Source organism: Parus major, chromosome 1 (assembly GCF_001522545.3).
Source record: "Parus major isolate Abel chromosome 1, Parus_major1.1, whole genome shotgun sequence".
In the NCBI taxonomy this organism is placed as follows: domain Eukaryota; kingdom Metazoa; phylum Chordata; class Aves; order Passeriformes; family Paridae; genus Parus; species Parus major.
This window is the reverse complement of record NC_031768.1, coordinates 75,554,689-75,569,427: the sequence shown is the minus strand read 5'-3', so window position 1 is coordinate 75,569,427 and position 14,739 is coordinate 75,554,689. Positions and strand designations below refer to the sequence as shown.

Genomic DNA, 14,739 nt, shown 5'->3' with positions numbered 1-14,739 from the left:
TGGATTCTGTGATATGATATGAATAAGGATATGCTGAACATTAGCCTGGGTATGGCATAATTATTTTGTCAGGCTGATTTGTTTGACAGTTGTGACTCTACAGTTTCCACAATATGGAAATTAAAAATCTTAACATTGTTCATAGATGCAAAGAGATGAAAAAGTGTTGTTATTTTGTGGTGTTTTGTCTCCATTTTCTGTTATTAATTTCAAAAACCTTTCAATTATTTTATAGAGGTACTACAAATTTGGTGTATGAGAATATCAAAAGCTTAGAGGTTGAAGTATTCAGGAACACATAAAATATAAAATGTGCTTATTCATTTGAAATAATTTTAATAAGGCAGATTTACAGCTTGATCACAATGGAACTCTATGTAAGAATAGCTTTAAAATTATTCAGAGGTAGAAAATATAATTCCATTATAGGATTTAATTATACTGGTAATTTCTGTACTCAGCAGCACATCTGTTTAACTGATTATGCTTGATTAAATAAGTTCTGTCCAGCTTTGTATGGTAAAAGTAGTTTAAGCACTGCAGGTTAAATGCCAGATGTAATTGCACTTTACAAGATAGCTTATCTGTACACTAGAATAGTTTTGCCACTCTGCACATGGTCTTTAAGTACAAAGAGCAATCTTTTCCTTTTTCTGGTAATGTGGTATGCGAATGAACCATTTAAAATGACTTGTGTAGTATTAATCAGAAATAAAAGCAAGACCCCCTTTTGTTGAATTTATGCAATACTGAGGGAAGCAGTAGAGTGCATCTCTCCTCATTAACTGCAAAAGCTATTTTGTTATTTTCACCTCATGACATTTGTTTTGTTGTGAGAAGGAAAAATGGGTAACTTCTTTTACCATATTGAATTTTTTTTGTTGAAGGGGAGAGAGGAAAACAGCATTATATGCAACATTTTGCTAACAGGAGTAAGTTGTATCGTTTGTATTGAAAATATGACAGATTCATATTACTAAGGAGCAGAAAATATAAAATATTCTGACACTGATGTCTCTATGCTCTACCTACAGAGTTGATACTTTTCACTCCATGACCTTTTCCTCACATCTCCACAAAACTCACTCTTATCACCACATGGAAATCACATTTTAATCCAAGAGCAGCAAAGTATTTTGGTAATTACTTCATACCTGTCCAAAGATAGCCTAACTCTGAAGTTAAAAATCTTATGAAAATGGATCTGGAGTTTCATTTTTTGGTATTTGTAGCTTTTGATACTTGCTGGTTTTGACAGAGGCTGGAATAGGAAATGATGAAACATGGATAAAGAAAAGTTGGTTGAGCTATTTCAGATGTTTGAAAGAGGAAGGTTGCATTCAACTTAATTTTTTTTTTTAACAGTCAGCTGTTCAAGGATTATCTTGTTTCATTCACAGTAGTCTCCCTGCATCTACTGTTTATAGAGGGGTGGGCGTGAGAGGAATATCAGTTTCAAGGGAATCCAGTTCTGCCTCTATACAGTACACTTTAAACAAAAATAATAGAGTCTCTTTGAAGAGAAGGTGAGGAAGCCTATTGTGATTTGTGAAAGGAAGTGTAAATGCAGATTGTATGTGTGTTTCCATGCTTTGGGCACCCTGAGAAGGAAAGAACTCTGTTAAACATTTTAAAAATGAATAAGCTGACATTGTAACCTTATCAGTATGCTTTAAAAGTGGATTTTCTTCATAGTCTGTTGATAAAAATTAAAAAAAAAAAGAAAAGAAACAATTAGGAACTGTCATTAGATAAGTTTGAATGGACTATTGATTCCTTAGAGATTAAAAAATAATAATTTTAAAAACAGCAAAAAAATAACAACATGCCAGTTAAATAAGGATGGGCAAGGGTAGAACAAGGATTGAATAATACATTATCTTCTCTTCTGTCAGTTTTTTTTCTCTTCTAAAGTGTGTGTATCAAGTGCATGTTGTGTTTAAGTTTTGTGAAGTCTGTGAGCCCAGGAAAGGAATTTGACCCTTTTAGCAACATCAATAATAAAGAGACCTTCCCCTCTACAGGAAAGAAAAAAAAAACAAAAACACTTGTCCAGTGGGTCTGCTATCATCTATTCCATATCTTCGAAACTCTGTTGCCCCTTAGGTTTTTTTTATTCATCAAAAGCTGGTTGACAGAAAAACCTCTAGTTACATCTCCATAGGTAACTGAAGAGAAGGTTGATTGTTCCTGTGGGACTTGTGGCTGGGTACAGCTCTCACTGCAGTCAGACCTGGACTCAAACTCCTGGAATTTAATGCAGTCTGAAAGCCTCAAACGTTTCAGATGTTTTCCAATTCATTGGAAAACCATGCACTTGGGAACATAACTATGGAAAGCCTTCATTAGCTTCATTCTTGGTCTCTTTTACCTTTGAACAAATTATCCAATTCAAGGCCTTCATATCCATAATATAGCTATGATAGGCTTGGTCCCCAGAAATCATTTTGAGCTTCCAGGTAATTTGATTCCTCTTGGAAATCATCTGCATATTGTAACAGGCTTTTTCAGTTGAGTTTCAAATGAGTGGCAAGTCTATGAGATAGGTCCAAAAATATTAAGATATTCAGTTATTTCAGTTATTATATGTCAGTTATTTTCCAACAGAAAGCATGGCTCTGAGTTTTACAATCTCAAAATATATTAAATCTGATTAAATTACTTCTATAGATAGTTATTTAATAAAGGTTCTGTAGTGTTTATAATTCATTCTACTAAACACAGATAAAGACCAGGAACTGATGCTAAAGAAATTAAATAAATTATATGATATTGGAGATCTTCTATGCAGAAGACTAGAACCTCCAAAGATCAAGGCATAGTCTGTAAAACTTACTGATACAAGACATTTCATGATCAACATTTGAATGAAATTCAAGTCTCTTTCAAATATAATTATCTCAGTGAGTCATTAATACATTCACTCAAAGCTAATTTCATCCGCAATTTCACCTAGCAGTTAAAAGAAAGGAATTGTTATACTTCTATTTTGGAATTAGGATACAGCTGAGCACAACACCAATGTCAGTGATATAGGTAGAGAACATTTTTAAGCTGCATATTTTCATTAATCACCTTGCAATAATGAAAATTCTTAACTATCTTTACTAACCACTTGTCTCTGTACTCTGTTGTCTCATAGGCTGGTAGATAATTGTGTCTCATTTATGGCAGGCTGTGATAATGTATGCACTGGTTATTCATTTGAACCATATTTCCATCCATAAGTATTTGTAAAGAACTTTGGAGTATTTTAGTTCATAACTAGTTTTGCTTTTATAGGAAAGAGGATTATATTGGAATCAAAGTTTGAAAAAAAAATCTTGCTTTGATTTAGTAAACAGTTTGGTTGAAACTTTACTTTAGAGCCTAAATAGGAAGAATTAGGCCCTTGGGCGAGAGTTCAGTGACCAAAAAATATTTTTGTATAGTTTCTGAAATATTTCAGTCAGGTACTTCCTGAAATGTAATCAAACCATCACTTAGTACTTAAGCATCAGCTTCTAAACAAGACCAAAACCCAACCCACTCAGATCACAAAGCCATGAAGAAGCCTGTTTATAATTAAGCATTTTTTAACTTACATATCAAACTAAAAGAAAGCAACAAAAGTGATGTTTTGTAGACCATAAATGTTATAATGCACACTAGAATGGACTAGAATTTGGTCAGTTACAACAAAATAAATCATTAGTTGTACTAACAAAGTCAATGATTAAATTCAGGACAAATATTTTTTTTAAAATGTTTTTAGTTCCTGTATTCAGACATCAGGTATTTTATAAGGATATACAAATGCATAACTTTCTGTGAGCCATTACTCCATGAGCAGCAGTCTTTTTCTTCACTTTCTTAAAGACACCCTCTTTTCTTATCTAGATTGCCTTGTAGTGGTGACTACAGCTGATATTTAGACAGATACACCTGAGGAATCAAAAGTATTGAAAAGTCTAATAAGTCCTGTTTCATCTATTTTTGTGCTTTTTCAGGCAACTAAAATATTCTCTTCATTAAACTTATATTAATTTTTTACTCTAGCTCATTATTTCCATTACATATCCATTAGTTATAGTTAAAATAAAATAATTTGAAAGCACTCTAACAGTGAAAATGTTCTCTTTAGTCTCTATTTTTTCTTCTTTATTAAGACTACCAAGCAATAAAAATAACAATAATAATAATTTAAAAAGCATAGTTTAACCAAAAAATGTGTCACTGAGGAAAAAGCACAGCTTAACATAAATGGGAAACTGGGGGAGCAGGACTATTCTAGTCCCAGTTCTGTACTGCTTTATTTTGCTTTTGTTCTTTTCCTTTTGAGGCTTCTCAAATTATAATGCATTTTTAATCACTGTTTGTTTTACACTGTAATTTCTGTTTAGATTAATATTTTATCTAAAAAAAAAAAATAAATCAAAATATAGTGATTACCTAATACCTATGTATTCATTGGTAATGTAGTTCTATGTTTATGGATTTTTTACTTTCCATATGGCACAGAGGCACAGCCTAAGCTTTCTCCTTCACCTCACAGAACAAGCTGTGCAGAAAAGCATTAACAGTCTCTGAAGGTCAGATTCACCATAGATCACCAAGAACAGAATAGTGCCAGTGTCCCTGTGGCCACTGAGTAATTGCTCATATTGATCCATGTATGTCCCAAATTAACTTTTGCTGAAGACCTAAATACACTAAGCATTTCTGTGGGGAAAATAAATGGTAGCAAAATTCCACCTGCCACTTCAAATCAGTCACTTTTCCTATGGAGCAATTAGCTTCATGTGTTCTGCTTCTGTTTGAAGGAGTTCTGGATATAAGATGAGAAAACTTGGTGTGTTAAGCAGCAGAGGGAGTTTTTAGATATTTTGAAAGTAATAGGCTGGGTTTGGCCAGGACACAAACTTCAACATCCCTATTCTTGCAATACACAATCACAGTGGTAATTTTATTGATTTGCAAGTGGGTAAAATCTTTCTCCTTTTTTTCTGAATGATATAAAAAAATTACAGAACAGCAGTGAGTAGCATGAAGCTCTGGATAGCACCTGGTCCACTCCCAGGATCAGAGCAGTGTCAGCTAGAACAGATTGCTTAAGGCCATGTCTAGTCAGGTTTTCTGTAACTCCAAGGAGGAAAGCACTGCAGCCTATCTGGGAAATTTGCTCCTATTAAACACCCCTACAGTAAAACAAAACAAAAAAAAACAAAAACACCAAACAAAAAAATCCAAACAAACAAAGAAAAAAACCCTTTTAATATTTAAATGGAATTAATGTTTACATGGAATTGCATGTGTTTCAGTTTGTGCCTGTTGCCTCTGCCCTGTCACAGAGAAGCATCTAACTACATCTGTTTACTTCATCCCTTCGGAGTGGAGGCATCAGTTGATCAGTGCCTTCAACAGCTTGGATATCTGTAATAATCATGGCCATATAATGAATTTATATCAATGTGTCTTCCATGACACATGAAATTCTTCGTTCAGATCTGTGCCAAATCTGCCTGGCCACCAAAACGTATAAAATGGAGATGTCACTTCCCCATACAAAACCTGCCCAGTGTGTATTGCCATGTTGCAAAGTTACTTTCTGCTTGCCATATCCTTCACTTACTGTGTGCCTCCCCTGAGGTGGTTGGGACTGACTTTCAGTTGTAGAGAAACCTGTAGAGGCTTTACTTTGAACAGCAAAGCATTTGACATCAATCGCAAGTTCTCTGACAGTTATTCCCTTAATGTTACAAATAAAGTAAGTGGATACTGAAAATAGGGAGGTATGGATATTTGTGGAGTTACTGGACATTAAAAATACAGAGAATTATTTATGAAGAAAATTTTGTCTTCATAGATACACGAGTACAAAATTGCAAGCAATACATTGACCTGTGAGGAACAGGAGAACACTAAACAGTGCTCATTAGGTGAGAATCATCGTCTATAGGTACTAAACTTAGAATAAAGACACTGGAGGGGACAAAGTGTTCAAGCTGTGTGTAACAATATATGAGGGAGTGAATTGAGGCTGCTAAAATTTTGACTTGAACTAAGCTTGCTTTATTTTGCTTTCTTTCCATTATGTTCCTCTAACATTCAGCAGCTGTAAAAGAAGTCAGAGAAAAGAAAGATAAGAAAGAGATCTTTTACAGGGACATTAAATTCCAAATACGAATATTATACAAAGACACAGAGAAATTGATGCTATTGCTTTTTACCTACCTTCAAGTCAATGCTGAAATCTTTGAACTCCAAAAGTATCTGTCCTGTATGCCTAGATATTTCTTCTATTCCACTTTGCTATGTAATTAGTGGAAATACATAGAGCACTTGTATCTAAAAATATCATCATTCAAAACCTTAGAAATAGATATGTTTTTATAGTCTTCTGGTCTCTGAAACTCCTTCATTTTCAGTTTTGACAGGTTCTTATTACAGTTTTTCTCTTCACTCTACTGTATTTAAGGACCTGTCACTGTTTCCTTTCTAAGTTCCCATTTTAATAGCTTTTCAGCTTAATTACGATGGAAAAAATCAAAGGAAAAGAAGAGTGTTTCAGAGCAACAGCAAGAAAAAGATTGAGTTTGCAGGAAAAATTTGTATTCAGTTTTATAAAACGCTTTGGTTTGTACATGTTCTGTTATGCTTTTGACTATGAACATGTAGCTTAGGTATATATTAGATTCTTTCCTCATAATCATGGTGGTAGCTTTCCAAGAGAATTTCAGTTCCATCTGACTGTGGTTTGTATCATTTGTTTGAACTGCAAAATACGGACTGTGAAGTCAAAAAATAAGTATATATGTAAAATGGATGGAAAATTATTCTGAATCATATTTTTTATTTGTCTATTAGTCCCTGAATTGCATCAGGATCAACTTGTTCTTGGCACAAGCTTTCTTGTATTTGTGCTATCAGCCACACAGACAGCAAAGTAGCTCAGCTTACTACCATTCCAGTTTTTTGTAAGAAAAGAACACTCTTTATTTCCTCATAGTAATGAAATATCTTTAGAGTTATTCAAACTACAGGGGCAAATTTTTAAGCAATTTGAAGATCTTACTCTGTGCCCCCAGTTAAATATCCAAAGAAAATTACTATTTGTATGTTTTAATTAGTTTAAAAAATAACATTTTCCACAGAATAACAAACAATTTATCTTTTTGTATTCAAGTAAATTATTATCTGCAACATCCTACAGGACTTCTCTGAACTGAATCTCTTCTCAGGAATGATATTCAGGACAATATTTTCTATTATTTGTCCTTAATACAATACTTCATAGACAGCTGTGTAGGCACTCACTGACTCTTTTTAAAGAAATAAGTCTTGATTCAAATCAGAAGTATATGTTTAGGAAACAGAGCATTAAAGTCTACATTTTAGAAATACATTCTCTTCTTCATGCATTGGCTTGAAGTTTGAAGAAGTGTTCCACCACATCTTACCAATTTTCAATTCAAGCAGAATTTATGTGAAATTGGCTACACAGCTCTTTACAATAACCCCCACTGCCCTCCAGCTGCTTTGGCAAATCTTACATAATTACTCTTTAATATCCATCAGGCACATGTGGGTATTTTGGACCTCTGCAGGTACCTACAGACTAGACACTAATACTTGATGAAGTGAGTCCCATCCTGTAGGATCTTGCTCTTTAGTATTTCCATGAAATTGCATTTCCCTTTTTTTGACTCAGTTACTGAACTGTAAGTAACCCATAGATATTCCGTAGTCCTAATTAAAAGAAAAAGATGAAAAGCTCAACCATTTTAAGTTGCTGACAACATATTTGATCTGCTGTCTATGCCTTAATTATCTGCTGACAACTAATTACCATTTGAGCAAAAAGTTCATGAATTTTGATTTTAAGTATGATTCATTTCTCTGTTGTTATAAATGGCTGCTTGTTTGTGCACCACACAGGTAGAATATGACAAATCATCAGTGGCCTAAAGGTTTTTCTTTGCTTAAGGCTCTTCAGACTCTGACTTTCAGCATCATTTGACGTTTAAAGAAACTTCATCTAAAAATCTTAGGAATTTTAACAATTAAATTTGTGCTACCAACTCATCCATAGATTCCCAAGGGGAAATTTAATGATCGAAAAGTAGTGAAGAAAGAAAATACTCAGGACATTAAGAAAGAGGAGCTTCATGACAGAAACTCTAATCTTCCTGAGAGAGTGCTGCAAGTCACTTCTTTTCAATTTTTGCATAAATCATGGTCTAATTTAGCTGTGGCAGGCTCATAGTGGGAATTAGAGAGCTGGTTATAAAGTAGAAAAGGGAAACAATGATAACCTTGACTAAATATTGAAAGCAAATGGCACGATCATCCCTTGACAGAAGTCATTGTTCTACTAACTGAGCATATTACGTGAATTTTTAGAACATAAAGATTTGGACAAACACTTAAACAACTCTCAATCTTCACTCATGTTTTCTTACAGAGAACGTGATTAAGGAAACAGTCCAGTACCCAGAAATATTAAATGTTACACGCTTTGTGGACTTTAGGCAAGAGACTTACTTTTCTCTACCAATGTGCACAGTTAGGTGTGGTTTCAGTGACAAACTGCCAAAATTTCCATCCCTCATCTCAGGCCTCTTGCTTTATAGTGAAGAGATTCAGGAATCCAATTTGGGTGAAAAATAACCCCTTTATTTCACCTGATCTTTGTTGACTGTATTATTTTTGGTTTTTGTTTTTTGTTTTGTTTTGTTTTTGTTTTTTTGTTTGTTTGTTTTTTTTTTTGCTAGATCATTTGCTAGATCATTGCTCTTCTCAGCAGGTCATACAGATGCAGTCATGCCTGTGCCAGAGCAGCCCAGGAAGGACTGGAGTGATGAGCCATGTCCTGGGACAGGTGCTCACAGCAGTGTCCAGGACAGCACACACACCCAGGCTCTCATTTTTCTGCCTATACTTGCTCTGCACCAGTTAGGACAGATGATTTACCCACACAAGGAAATGAAAAGCTGTTTTGTAATCCCAGCTGGGATTTCACTGGGATGCAATTAGCTGAGCTGTTCAGCAGTTAGTCCCTGGCTGGATTTTAGCTCCCTCAAGTAGCTGGCCCTAGTAGTCCCTAAGTATTTTAGGAATTTCAGCATGTCAAGAGCCAGTCCTGCTACCCTGTCTGCACCCTGCCACCATCTTTTAAAGGCTAACATCATGGAATGGATGAAAATGTTCCTGTGATTACTGACTTTACTATATGGGGGGAATACGCCTATTTTTTTTCCTGATGGACAAATATTCACTGTTTAAGTGGTAGAACACATGGGAGTCTTAGCCAGAATCTCTGAGCATTATCATTGAATTGGTCACAAGATAAGTAATAATTTCTATGGCTCAGTGACTTGTAACCATACAGCAATAAACTGTTTCAAGGTTCTAGGAACCAAGTCTATTTTTAAATTAGAAAGAAGTAGAATGTGAAAGAAATTCCCAAGACATTGTGGGAAAGTTGAAACATGAACCCAGATATTTTGGATTGAAAAGTTTTGTCACACTCTAGAATATGAGCATGTACTTCAATTACATATTTTAATTTATAGCACATATTGCATTTTAAGTGATACTTAATATTTTTTAAATCTATCAGTCAGCATCCATGATCTGTGTGGAGGCTACAAAGATCTTCTACACATGGGCTGTCAGAATTCATTTTGCACTGGAAAATCTGTTTTACAGGGAATATGCTTTCTTATCTGTCATAAATCTAAAATAATTAGGGTGGCTTTTCAACAGATTATCATCTATTGCATCTAGAGTTAGTGATCTTTGTAGGTATATTGTGAAATTTATTATTAAATTTCAATATTAAAGAGGAATTTTTGATGCCTTTGGCATTTTCTCTCACATTATGTTCTGACATTCTCCAGTCTGTCAGTCTCAGAAATCAACGGACTCTCAGTATTTACATGCTAATTGGTCCCAGAGAAGGAGAATAAGTCTATGCATACTTTTATAAAGTTAGATATATTTTGCAGAAAACTAAATTTTGTGCAAAAACTTTAACAAGTCATTCATTATTTAGAAAGAAAAAAAAATGGTGGAAACTGGCTTTCTAATGGCATTAGCTTAAATAAATAAAATTAAAAAAAAGAATTACAGTAGTCTAGAAAACAATCCTACAATTAATCCACATGGTCAAGATAGAAAATAATGACTCTCTCAAGATCAATGATCTTCAGGTCTCTGCCTAACCTTATAAACACATTCCAATCTATATATGACCATAAATTTACTATCCAATCAGCAGTCTCAGTGGTGTATTTCTAAGCAATATATGGCAATGGAGCTCTATATTACCTAGCAAAAAGATACTCTAGTCAAAATAAGGGACACTGTCCTGTTTGCATTTTGCATACTTTCAATTACTGTGGAACCTCAGTCCTGTTGTTGTAAAGGTTCAGATTTCCTTCACTGTGAAAAAAGATTTTTTTCCCTATATTTCCTAGTGAAAATTTTATGCCATTTTATCTATAAAGAAAGCCAAAGTATTCCTTTTTGTATTATGGAAATTAGTATCACACTATTACTGATAATGGGTTACATTTCTTGTCTTTTAACAGTATCAGTCTCATGCTCTCATTTGGACAAGAGGTTACTTTAAAAGAATTTTAAATGTAGTGTTTCTCCCTAGTAAATCATAGCAAGAAGGCAAGAATTTGACAATACTGATGAAAAACAACATGAGTGATCTATCACTGCTTTTAAATTGTAAATTCATTTACCACTGGAAAGACACTATGTAGTTGTGTGTAACATGAATTTTAAAATGGCATATTACAAGTATCAGTGAAAATCACATTACTCTGATAATAGTGACTTCCATGTAAGTAGATTTTCTAAATATTTATCTGAGATTCCTGTATTTCTCATTTTCCTTTTCAATGCTTGTATACAGCTACTGTTCTTACAGCAAATAAATGAAAGTCAGAGGGGAAAAATCATAAATGTAATGAACACAGGAAGCTTAAAAATATATCAAGGCTTTTTATTAGACTAACCTTGAAAAAAGAAAAAAACATACTAGCAAAGCAAGAAGTTGAGGCATTTGATATTTGTGAAGGCTTTTAATGAGCATTCTTCTACCTTGCTCTTTCCTGCTGCCAAATCCTTTTAAACAAAATATTTTTCAATTTCTGGTTTTCAAATTTAACAAGTAAGAGCTTCTAAGTTAATTAATATGCCATTTAAATCAAATTATTAAAAAATATTTAGTAAAATTGACACCAATATTAATATCTGTAGCACTTCACTGGACCTAATATACTAGTAGGATTTTTTTTTCTCCTGCCACAGTGGCCTGTCATCTCTGTACAGTCACTAACATGATTTTGTATGTCAGCTCACTGACTATTATCTCTCTGCTTATGTTCACAGCAGACATATAAAGCCTAGAGGTGGGAAATGTATCGTTTAAATTTTACCAAAATGTCACTAAATTAACTGTGCTGAAATAGTTGAAGTATATTTAAAGCATTTTAGATATGGGAGTTTTTAGATAAAAACTCAGGAAGATGTAAAAGTTTGTTATTGTCATATGTGTGTGTGACTTAAGGTCACAGTGCACTAATTCCCCTTATTACATAGTCTGAAAAGTGATGATATGGTATTGCACCAATGTAAAAAGGTAATATGGCCTGATAGAAGTCCTGCTATGTTGGAATCAGGACATGCACACTCTGAAGCTGCTAAGTGTTTGATGTAGCTTCCATAAACTTTCCAGTTATATAAAGTTCTCAAACCATGTATAGAAGGATCTGCCATGGTCCCTTTTTCTGTTATTTTTGTAGGAGTAACCTCTTTCAGTGTTCTCAGATCTACATATTACTTATTTTTTGACAAGAACATCACTATTCAAAAGAATGTCTCAGACTTTTGTCTATGACTGTTTATTAATCTCATATTTTTACCCTTGTATTTTTTCAATTTCATACACTTTTCACTTTCATCATCAAAAATTTTTCAACTCTTCAATATGTACAGCAGTTACATAACCCCAAGAACATCCACTGGTGTAGTTCATTCATCACTGTAAGCCAACTGACACATACTAATGAAGATTTTTTTCTTTTTTTTTTTTAAGAAGCCCTTCTTCCCATGGAACATTAAGTCTACATGGTTTTTAGGTTAGAACTGAAAGGTCTTCTGTGGCTTGACTGCAAAGTTGTCATTATCCAAAAATTAATCAGTACTTCTTTTTGTCTAAGAAAAATCAAAAAAGCTCTCTTCACACTAAAAATTTAAAAAAACAGGATCCATATTAGAAAGAGCCCAAATAAACCTAAAGTCTCATCCTATTTTCATAATTTTTTATCCCTCCTTTCTACAGAAATGAACGTTGTCATTGCTTAACCCCAGCCAGTATCCCCATGCAGCCACTAGCTCACTCCGCCACCATCAGGATCAGGGAGAGAATCAGAAGAGTAAAAGACAGAGAACTGATGGATTGTGGTAAAGATAGTTTAACAGGGAAAGCAAATTCAAAACATAGCCCCATACTACCCATTATAAAGAAAATTATACCTGTTCCAGTCAAAACCAGCACAACATCCAAAAATTTTTTGGACTCATTGACAAGTTGTATTTTTCTGATATATTACTACACAACTTCAAAACACTTTTATTCTTTACTCTTTTATTGTCAGCAATTTTTTAAAGCTTCCTTCCTCTGACTCTGGCACATCTTTGCTCTGAATGGATCTCATTATCCTTTAGTAACAATTCAAAGTCTAAATCATTCACCGTCATCAATTCAAAGCAAAATGTTTTGGAGCTAGTTAGTAAAAACATTATTTAAAAAACAAACAAAATAAAACCCACAAAAACACTTTTTTTTTAACTGATCTGTATTTTCTTTTTCTCTTTTATTTTGTATTGTTTTGTTACAATGCACTGCTCCTGGAAAGCATGGCTGTTAAAGAATAATTAAGATTGGAGTCTAGTCCATCTAGTCCAGCACTCCATCCAAAACAGGACTAACTGCATCATGTTTCTTAGGAGTTTTTCCAGGCCAGTCTTGAATATCTCCACGAATGGAGGTTTTACAACCTGTCTTGTTGACTTATTCAAGTATTTGAACACTTTCACATTATGTTTGCTTCTTGATATGTTGCCACATATTCTAATTTGTATCTCTTATCTCTTACTTTTTTTATCTTCAATTCCAGCTCTGTCCTCCCCATGCTCTCCAATAGATGGATACACACAGAAGAAACGTAAAGAAACCAAAAATATCTATCCTTAACCTTCTTTTCTCCAGGCTGAAAACTGCAAATTTTCCCTAGCCTCTACTCATATGTCATGTATTTTCACCCCATGAACATCCTTGTGTATTTCTTCTGGACTGACTCTAGTATGTCAATGTAATCAGTGTGTCAGATACAACCCCAAGAGAAAAAGTGCCAAATAGAGGGAAACAATTGCCTCTCCAAACTTACGAGACGCATTTTACTAATGCTGAAAGGCTGACTTTTTTTGCTGCAAGGGCTCATTGCTGACTCATGTTCAGGTTGTTTCCAACCAATGATCTTAAGTCTTTCTCTGTAGACCCGCTTTTATCTAGTCATGCATAGAGCTCTTCTTTACAGATTTAGAACTTTATAAAAATACCAAGGTTTGTCTCAGCGCATTTCTTCACTGGCTGAAGTCCAAATAACAATCATGCTCTAAAGCAAATCCATCACCCTCTGCATTTGGTATCATTTGTGAACTTACCGCATGCAGTCCTTGCTATGGTACCTAACATTGACAGGACCAGCAAACAGCAGAAGTCCCTCTACAGGACTGTAAGGAATGCCAGCCAGTAACCAGCCACCAGCTGGATTTTATATCACTGAGTACAGACTTTTGAAATAGAGTATAACCTGTTCATTCCACACTGCCACACAAAGTAGGCCCCATTACACAAATGTTTGGCCCAGGATCAGCTGGCCTTGATGCCTTCTCTGATGAGTGTTCCTCTTCCTCAGCTGCTCCCAGGGCACTCTGCCTCTCCTGAAGTTACAGATCTACAGGAGTAAATGACCTACAGGCCAAGATTTAGGAAGACTGCTGTTGCCTGAAATCACGCGTTTCAAGTCTTCCCCATCTTGAGAGCTTCCATCTACCGTTCCTTCAAGTGCAGTTTCTAGGTGACCCTCATTTCTTGTTTCACATAGCCTGGGCTTTTGTCTCTTCAGAGTCTCTGAGAACAGCCTGTCAATCACCTTTCTGTTCTCTCTGAGGTCCCACAGTCCACATGCACTGCTGCACTAACAACTGCTGGGTCTGTGGTTGCGGCTCTCAGCCTGACAAGCCTCTCAAGCACCAGCCAAAGAGGTGTTCAGGTCACTTCCTGACAGCAGACAGCTGAAGACAGAAAGCACAGGCTGTCCCTAAGCAGAAAACAACCAAGAGAAGCCTCCTCTTTGCTGAAGGAAGCAAAAGTCTGGAAGACCACCCTCACCAAGAGCTAAGCACCAGTAAATACCAGAAAAAGCTCTCAAAAGAAGATGGGAACTGTAGCAGTAACAGCTAGTTCCCATTTGATGGGCTTTGGGAACTGTGTTTTCTCTATTGATAATTTTTTTGATTGCCCATTTGTATTTTCTCATCTGGGATGAGAACATTTTTTCCACTTATTTTTTTCTCAGCACTTTCCTGGTCACTTCATTTTAAGTTCTCATATTTATAAAGTATTCTTAAGTTTAACTTAAAGATAAGTTAAAAAAATAAAATTAACTTTTCTAA

General features: G+C 34.8%; 1 protein-coding gene across 3 annotated transcripts in view; it reads left to right on the top strand.

Moving 5' to 3' along the window:
- The window catches only part of CNTN5 (contactin 5), a 602,350-nt gene that overhangs the window by 481,534 nt on the left and 106,077 nt on the right, over positions 1 to 14,739 (top strand). The gene's annotated exons all lie outside the window — the stretch shown is intronic.